Source organism: Ammodytes marinus, assembly GCF_949987685.1.
Source record: "Ammodytes marinus genome assembly, chromosome: 16".
NCBI classification, from domain to species: Eukaryota; Metazoa; Chordata; class Actinopteri; order Uranoscopiformes; family Ammodytidae; genus Ammodytes; species Ammodytes marinus.
This window is the reverse complement of record NC_137220.1, coordinates 18,476,996-18,486,769: the sequence shown is the minus strand read 5'-3', so window position 1 is coordinate 18,486,769 and position 9,774 is coordinate 18,476,996.

Sequence of the window (9,774 nt, the reverse complement as noted above, 5' to 3'; positions counted from 1 at the left end):
TCTTAGCAGAGGACAGTTTGAGATTTTGCAATTTCAATATTTGAAGGCCACATTTTTTCCTCAATTTTGCTTTTTATATCCGTGTGATTATTACAAGTACATTGTCAGAGTGCTGGAGAAATAGTTTTGAATGCTTTCCCACAAGGCGAAGGTTTTCAGCACAAGACGAAATCGGAGATCAAAATGAATTTAAATATGCCTTCATGTTTAACTATTCAACACTGTACTGCCCGAGCAGCACCAGTGTCTATGGCTTTAATTTCTATGTCTGCTTGACCCTGATCCTGCCCGGCACAGAACAGGCCCGGCTCTTCACCCAGCAGCTGACCCCCAATGGCTCCATCTATGACTCAAGTCTGCACAGAATTGCCCCTTTGTATCCATGAAGAATGTGTCTTTTCTGACTTTTTTTGAAAACAGAGGCAGAGAAAGAGTGAGAGGGATGGGGGCATGAGTAGTTGAGATAGATTTAAATCTTGACTTGTGATTTATGCCTTTGTAGGCAGGATGCTGTGACAGCAGCTTTCACTGTTGATCAGGCTAGTGGTACTAGAGATTCTCTTGATGCTTTATGAGAAAATTGAGATTATAAGTGAGAAATCAATATCAGGCACCATGTGTGTTTCTACCCTCCACTTTTTCCACATGTCCTGTGCTGAGAATTGTCTTGATCAAAAGGCCACTTGTGGTCTATTCAGTTAAATAGGTCCTCTCATTCTCAGCTCTGCAACTACGCCATATATCGTAGCTTAATGGTATCTTGTAAATATCCTAGAGTAATACCATGCAATTTCCTGTTTAACATGGAATCAACATCAATAAGACCAGAGGGTCAGAGTGAAGGAAGGAATTCTTGTTGAAGCAAACACAAGAAGCTTGGAAAAACAATGAGTGGAATACAAATATGAACATTTAATTATGAACAGTTAAACCAGAGGCCACTTCAAGGGAGTTTTTATTTATCATTGGACAAACTTGAATTTTTTTTTTAATTTCATGACCCGATAAAGAAACCTAATATGGATCCTTCTTGATACAAATCAGACCTCACAGAAAGTTATTTGGACAAACGTGTAGGGGCAGTGAGAAGTCATTAGCTAACCAGAGTTTGATAGATGTGTATTGTTTGTGTTGTATGTTTTTAATGGACCTTGAGTCTATAGCCCTAAGAATGACGGTTCTAGATAATACATGCTCCCTACACTATGACACCCAGATTATGTCACAAATGGCCTGTTGATCAACTTATTTCACTGCTTAGAGCGTCCTTTTCAACACAATCGCAGAACAACGTGCACACACACATGTGACTTGGTGGTGCCAGTGAAAACTGACGCCCCTGCCTTCTCCTTCCTGTCACTCTCCTTCCAGAGCAGTGAGGGTTTGAGTTGGCGTTTGAATTACAGGGCGTTATGTAGCTGTCTAAATCTGAGCTCTACCACACATTTGAACTGCAGTCATGGACAGCTTTACTAACCACTCACATCAATTTCCAGATACACACACAGTTTTACAAATGTATTTTTTGCTAACCACATGCCAAAAAAACTAAACCGGAACTGGGTTAGATTAGCAATGGAGCAGTCACGATAAGCACACCCTTTTCGCATCAACAGTGCACGTCTCAGTATGCATGTATGTACAAATAAGCTCAAATGTCAGCTCATATTCTGTAAGTGTATGTAATGTTCCTGCTTTTATTTGCACTTTTGTAGGACATCTAAATAGACAAACTTGGGTAGGATGCCCTGGGATTCGGGACGTCCTTTATAACTGACTAAACTAAACAAACACCATGAAGAAAACCATTCCTCTTGGGGATAATAACAATAAAGTGAGAGAGAGGGAGTGTTAGAATAGTTCTACGTCAAGCTCCACACAACAATGCTTTTCTGTATCCCAACAGACACAAAACTAACACCAGTTCATTTGATTTTACAGGATTTTGGAGATGCAATCTAATCACTAAGATCATAGGAAACCATTTAGTTGCCTTATAAATCCGAGACAGTTTGTCGTCTCCGTTGTCATGTTCAGCTCTATCAACATCCGTGTTCCTGCTCTAACCATGAATGCAGTCTGTCTGGGATAACAATAGCTGGTTTCAATGCTCACCAGCTCTCCCAGACATCATCATCTATCTCCCCACCATGGCAGACACACACACACACAGGGGCAAGGGATTAACCTTTGCTGAGTTCCTGTGTGACCCAATCCATACCTACAGAATTATCCTCGCTTCTCAGTTCACTGCTTTATGTTCACTGTCTGTTTCTAAGAAGGTCATACAGCAGGATCACTGAATAATACTCTGCTGGCTTGACACTGAAAAATATACGGCTTCCACATCACTGTAGGGAACTGCGCTCCAGCATAACAGTTCTCAATGTTTTGTTTTTCTGAGCAAAGTCTCTCACAGCCATACTCATCATACAGACTTCTAAAATTGTTGACGGGGGAATTATATTTTCTTTTTTCAAAGTGTTACAACTTATTATTCATTATATGTGTAGCAGTATTTTACCCAATAGTTAGCAGTAAATTGAGATTTTGGACCCACATTTTGTGGGTCCAAAATCTCTCTATATAATCTCTCTATATAATGTGATGAATTACACTTCCGGATTGACATCAGAATAAAATTCCAACTCTTTTTTAAAAGGAATAACATTGCGTATACATTTTAAAATCAGAGTTTGACAACTCAAAAAAGGCGGACAGTGTAATACCACTGTGCAGGGCTGTTGAGATGCCAAGTTCGGTTCAGGACCCTTTAAAAAAAAAAAAAACATCTGACTCCTAATTTAGACCAGGTTTCTTAGAACACAGTAGAAGAGTCCCTGACTGCTGGTGTATTTCATCATGTGTCAGTGTGTCCGTGGCTGTCTGTCTTTTCTTGTAGCCAAAAGCAATAAGGACTGACATTAAAATACTCTATTGTCTGATGGCCAACACTCAGCTTCCTTGAGGGTCAGAATCCACGGAAACAGGAACGTAATCCAAACAAAGACACAGGGGGTAGTCTTCTTTCAGCCCTCCATAATTCAATCTCATCACTTCTTGGCAATCCTCTATGACTTGTGTGAAAGTCATTTCCTGAGAAGAAACTTTTTCTGTTTCTGAGACCCTCATCCTGTTTGAGTAGCACTTCTTCCTCTCAAACTCCTTCTATTTCCTCCTTCCATGCCTGTGAGTATAAATGTTGGTTCTCTTTTCTATGTGTGTTCTGTTACATCCTACTGTAACTTCTCTGCCTTATTCAATGTATAATAACTGTGGTACAATTTCCCATGCATAATGAGATATTCATTTCTAGGTGTTTAGTTGATTTCTGTTTGCAAAGTTTTGCATCAGCCCCCCTCAGCTTCGACACATTATGCTTCTGTTTATCCAGAGGAATCTCTTGACTCACCAGCCATTGAATGTTGTGTTTCTGTCAAACACCAACTACACACACTGTATATACTGGCACCAAGAATGCCAAACTGCTGTAGCATTCAAATATCTGTTCAATAAAACCAAACAACAACTTTCATTCATTCAGAAATGCAGAATCAGTGGTATTACTCCGAAAATCAGATCAAATTCCCTTTGAAGAATGGTGAATATCTTAACCTGCTGTAGGCTACATTTATACACATTCCAACACACTATCGTTGCCTGTGGGTGTGTACATGTCCTTCATTGTGTTTGCTGTACATCTCAGCTCGTGTTGTTGATTCAATATCCATGTCATTACAGCCTCAAGTTATTGTTGGTTCACATGTCAAACATTTGTCTAAGGATTTATATAGAGAGAGAATCTGAGGTTAAGACCTGAGGAGTTCCACTAATAGGTGGCCCTTCACTTACGCACACATGTGCTGGAAAAAAAATCAGACACCACAAACACACATACCCATGTTTAGGCAGAAGCAGAGCTGATGTTGCTAGTGTGTCTTTCTTCATCCCACGGACTCCTTTGGTCAGACTAACACCGTGTTGTTTCTGATTGTGTTTAATCTCCTATATTGTTGTTTGTTTTGCTCAATCTGATCTAATACATATTTGGTTAAAATCCTGGCTCGTGCGATCCTATTTGGGAAATACCTTTTCGGCATACCTTTCTGACGGAAAGACAGAGAGAGAGACAGAGAGAGAGAGAGAGAGAGAGAGATAGAGAGAGAGAGAGAGAGAGAGAGAGAGAGAGAGAGAGAGAGAGAGAGAGAGCGCGATAGTAGCCTACAGTACAGAATGTATCTTTCATTCTCTTTCTGAATTAGGTTCAGGGTTAGGGTTTTGTTTAAATGCAATATGTTTCACGCGCTGGAGTAAACACCCTCCTCCTCCTCGCTCTCCATCTCCTTCCAGTCCACTTGTCAGCAGTAGCGCAGTGCCGCGCAGCACTAATGCAAAGTTCATGTCCGAGCGGAAACATAAGCTACTGTGCAGTCAGACCGCAGACCGAGGAGGATGACAGAGAAGTGATGTGCTCTCTATGCAAAGGGAACGAGCTTTGACCTTATTTTAAGGTAAGATCATTCTGAACAGGGGAGTTTATAACTGACTTTATCTGATGCTCCCATGTTGCGCAAAGTGTATGCCTATACAGTGGATATGGCTAATAGTTTTGTGAAATCAACAGCAATACTCAAAATACCACACAGTCTGAATTTAATCCGGTATTTTTACTGTTTACGAATCTTCATTGTAAGATACACGTGCAAAAAAAGAGATGCATCACTGCGCAGTCATTTGTTTAAATGGGAAGTTCATGTTTCTGTTGGGCATTGAACTTATTATGTCAAAATAATAAGTGTGAAATTCTGGCCAAAATGCCAATTGGACATTTGCAGGCAAGATGAGACCACCATTGTCAAGATTGCAGATGCGCACAAGTCAAAAGACTGCACTATTATTCATCTTACAACATAAACATGAGGTAGAGTCTTGAAAATCCTGACAACATACAGAAATACCTCACTTAATGTACAACTTTTCCAAATGCTGCTATTTGTCATTCAACCTTATACAATCCAGGCTTGCACTGTATATTATGTATTATTTTACGGTCTCCGTACATCCTCTTCTACACTTCCCATTAGTTCAGTGGTGTTTCTCTGTGAAGTTTTAATAGAACTTGCTTTTGAAGTATGAATCATATATATTACTTCATACAGTGTTACATTCTAGTATCATGAACTGCAGCCGGTTCTAACTGAGACTATATGTGATTGAAACAATCAAAATCAATTAGACACTGTGCTTTCTCCAGTGGAACCACAGAACAGCTGTTTGAGAGTGTGTGTAAGATCTCAGATCAGTGGGTTGGCAGCCTGTCAGGGGGCCGGCGTCATAGTTACAGAGACTGTCCTTCCAAAAAACAGTGTCTGTCCCTGCAGCAGTGTAGGTATTTAGTGGACCTTTGTCCTGCCTGAATGATGAAGACCAAAACATTAGACGAAAAATACTGTATATGTACAGGTATGTTTTTATATGATTACACAATGAAGGTAGCTTGAGAAAATATTGTTTACTAAGTGGTGCAGATCATGACATTTTGATATATAATTAGGTAACAATATAAAACGATAGAAATCTTGAGTCATAAAATGAGCACTCAAGTTGGACATGCCATGGCCATGGTCATGGAGTCTACTTTGACACATCAATTACACAGATTTTTTTTAAACAAGACTTAGATTGAGAATTCCTTTAAATTGCCACTTTAACTGTGCCTGTCTGTTTATGGTACTAGGTGGAAGTTCACAGAGGTAATGTTCCTTATGCTCTTTGTTCAGCATGGCTATTGAAATGAAATGAGATGTGTTTGCACTGTGGCTTGGCCTCATTTCTCTCATTTCTTTTGACACGAGACCCATACATAAAAAACACATTCATAAAACTAGTGAATGATGGCATGGGTTAAACCTCTCCATAAAGATTAATTTGGTCGCTTGGTCCGCTGTTGTTCTGTAATGTCTTTTTTTGAAGTCCGTAAAATAAGTAATTGAACTTCAGTTGAAGAGGTCTAATGTGCAGTGAATTCTTATCTCAGATGTCTGTTCTAGTGAGTTATTTGTTGACATAGTTTCGCATTAGGGAAGGTATGAGAAGCAGTGAACAGGTGGTTCAGCCACAAGTCACACAGTGCTCTGATATGACACATATGTCATCCAAAGGTCTCAGACCACATCATAGAGCTTTCTTATTTTCATGCAAACCCGGAAACGATCAGAAAGTATTAGGATTCAAAAACATTAAAAACACAAGTTATGACGTTTAAAATGAAGAACACATACTTGTATTGAAGCCTTCACTCTACAGTCCTCTAAAATGTAACCCCTTTGAACACTTTTGAGGGCACTGAAAAAGCCAAGCACTCCATGATACCAAAATAAACTCTTTAAATGATTGTCAGATCAAATTTCATCAGTTTATCCAGAAACTTGCAGTTCTTGCCATGCCATGCATCAAGTTCATGCTGTCATTTATGCAAAAGGGGGGCCGCCAAATACTAAGATGTGCCGAAATCATGTACATTTTTTCAATAATTTAACTCTTACTCAAATAATAAGCCTGAATTATCATTGTTAATAAACATGATTGTTTTATTCAATTTGGAGCAAATGCAAAATAGAAGTATCTTGAACTCTGGTCCCATAATTTTGTTACTGTATGAGTTTTCAGTCAGATACTGTCAGACAAAATCCAATCCAATCCAATCCAACTTCCAAATCCAAATCATGAACCCATGTCATAAGAGTTTGTGTTTGCATGGCAAAACACATACAGACATCGTCACCATAGGGACTTAGCAGGCCTTGGAATGTATTGCCACGTTGCAGCAGTAGACTGTAAGTAGACATGAGTGCATGCTGTATTTTGGAGCTATGCGTAATGGTCAGGGTGTTCTGACCTCAACCACAGTTTGCCGGTGCTGTGCTGTAAAAAGGAACATGTCCCTCTGGTCAAGTGGAGGAAGCAACCTCAGATCTGACCAACTGCGACACAGCTCAGTGTGTATGTGTAAGCCCCTACGAATACACAGACAAATCTCTTTCTAAGCCACTGCGAGTGGACGGCCAATCAAATGTCGTCATAGATTTGTGATATACCAGTTATACACAGTAAATCTGCTTGCAGCAGGGAGAGTGACAGAGAAGGGAAGCATTTTTGACAGTGTGTGGGTGTGTGTTTGTGACACAAGGGAAAACAGATAAAAACAACAACTTTTGTAAAAAAAATTAAATAAAAAAGAGACAGGCTAAAATAGAAGTCTTGGAGAAAGCAACAGTGTTTTTCCATCTACTTCCTCTGATATTTTATTTGATGGCCATGATGGTATCCCGTCTGCTCTCCTCATTGTACGCTGTGGCCATTACTTTTTCCTTCCTGAGTAGAGGTGTGTCTACTGCCCACACAGTTATATGGAGTAAGACCAAACCATATAAAAGGCTGACAGGGTTAAGAGAAATTGGCAGCTCTGACAGCAGGATAAAACCTTTTAATTACCCTCCATGAAAAGCTGTGAGTTAGGCATCCAATGATTGAAATGCATCTCCCCCTTGCAAATGTTTACCTGCACCTCACCTTCTCGTGCCGCACAGGCCCTAATCACTCCGTTAAGCAAACTGTCAGTGAGCTTAGGGATCAGGTTTGGTCAGGCAACAGCGTAAATCCACCCTATCTCCCCTCCTCCTCTTTATGAATTGTCACTCTCCTAAGTTGATTACTCCTTCAGTCAGTGAATGCTGTGTGTGACAGCCCCCCGCGAACATTTGTCCTGTTAACAGTCTGGGATTAGTTAAAGATTTATGTAAGGTAATCTGTGCCCAAGCCAGTGCCCAGCAAGAGTGGCACCAACACCTTGCTGAAGGTGTAATCTCACAGGTCAAGATTGGCCTTGGCTACAATTTGCGGTGACATAAATCCGAGACCTGCTGTAGAGAGGGGTCACATGTTTGGAGCTAATCAGTGCTCCCTTTGCTAGGGGCATTTTTTTCAGCAGACAGGAAAAAGGTGCTCAGAATGTATATAGGAGAAACAGATGCTTGAGAAGTGGATTTATGTTATTTATGTTGTGCATACATCTGTTACATTGACCTGCAGTTCTGCAGCTCAGTGTGGTTGAACTGTTTTAACGTCATGTCACGCCATGTCACATCACATCGAGTCACGTAACATTAATGTTGTGATTCCTGTTTAATTTAAATTGATTTGGAAAATTCATTGAAAGTAAACGAATTGCAAGGATTACTTCTTACATACATGTACATATCATTTTAGGAATATCCCTACCCATCTTTATACTTTAAAAAAACTGCAACTAATAATGTTTTTAATTCACAATTATTTTTATTCCTAAAGATTATTAAAAAGAAAAGAAAAATGCTGAGCCCATTTCACAGCCCAAGGTTACATCTTCAAAAATTATTTTCTGTCCAACAAGCAGTTTAAAATCGGCAGAGGAGAACCAGAAAAATTGTGGAGGCTTTGTTGCTAAAAAAATATAATCATAACTGTAGGCAAGTGCTATTAAAACAGTAGGAAATAAAGGAAATAGCTTGTGCTGAAACTAATATTAATCGTAAGAAACTACAAAGAAAGTTCCTGGTGTAAACTTCTTGTTTTATTTGTTAAATTCAATCCCTGAACACTTTCTTGAGATCCTGCTGACTCTTCATGCTATACAGAAAGAGACATCCCCAGCATCAGTCAATCCAAAGTTTTAGTTGTCTGACAGATTTACGTGCGCCTGAATGCTCCTCCTTTGGTCTTTGGTCTAGTGTGTAACTCACATCGCTCTCCTTTTGTCCCTGTCTGCTCTCTTAGTGAACTGAATGAAAATACAGAATTCTGGAAACCATCAGAGGACTAAATGGATTGAAGAAGGCGGGGAGCAGGCGAGGTAGTCAGAAAGACAGGAGGGATTAGAGAGCTAATCCAGCACACAGAAAATCCTGGAGGAGCCTTAACTACCTTCCAGGCCGATGCAGACAAAACAGTGGCTGGATTACGGCAATATACTTTGTTTCCCCTTTCAAAGAAAGCGCCACCATCTTTTTTCCTTGGCTCGGATACTCTTTCAAATATCTGGCGTCTTGGTAGCAGAAGGACAGATCTGAGGACAAAGAAGGGGCGACGGGAAGTCCCATGGACATTGTGGTGCCTCACATGGATAAACCTATTTAGTGGGAAACGGTGCATGGCAGTGGAGGCCCCGGCTCTCTCTGCTTGGAATGGGAGGAAGACAAGTGCAGAACAACACACTGGATGACACACACCAGATCCTCTCAGAAGCTGGGATCTATTGAACACACCAGCATAAAAGGACTCACTGCCAGCAAGCAACGGAGTGGAGACACTGATGTTTTGACATTCGTCTGTGTTTTGTTTATTGCTTCCTTTAAACGTGCAGGACTACAGAAATTGACTGGAGGTTTCTAAAGCTAAAAGGATAGAGAAGGAAATATAGATCATGATCACTTGTGTGATTCGTCATTCATGTGTTTCATCATTGTTTGAGAAGAGATGCTGTGTGGGTGGGAAGCTGGAGTAAGTAAGTTTAAAAACCTCACAAAACCTAGTAGCACCTTAGACATTAACTCAAGTACTTATCCTTTAAGATAACCGAAATGAGAAATGAGAAATGAGCCGATAAATTGTATCTATCTAATTACAATTCGAGAGTTATTAAAAAATGCCATCAAGTGTGCTGCTGCAACCTACAGTCCAGTCTCAGATAGGGTAAATGGCAAATCATAAAAAACTTGGTTTTACATGGCTCATTGT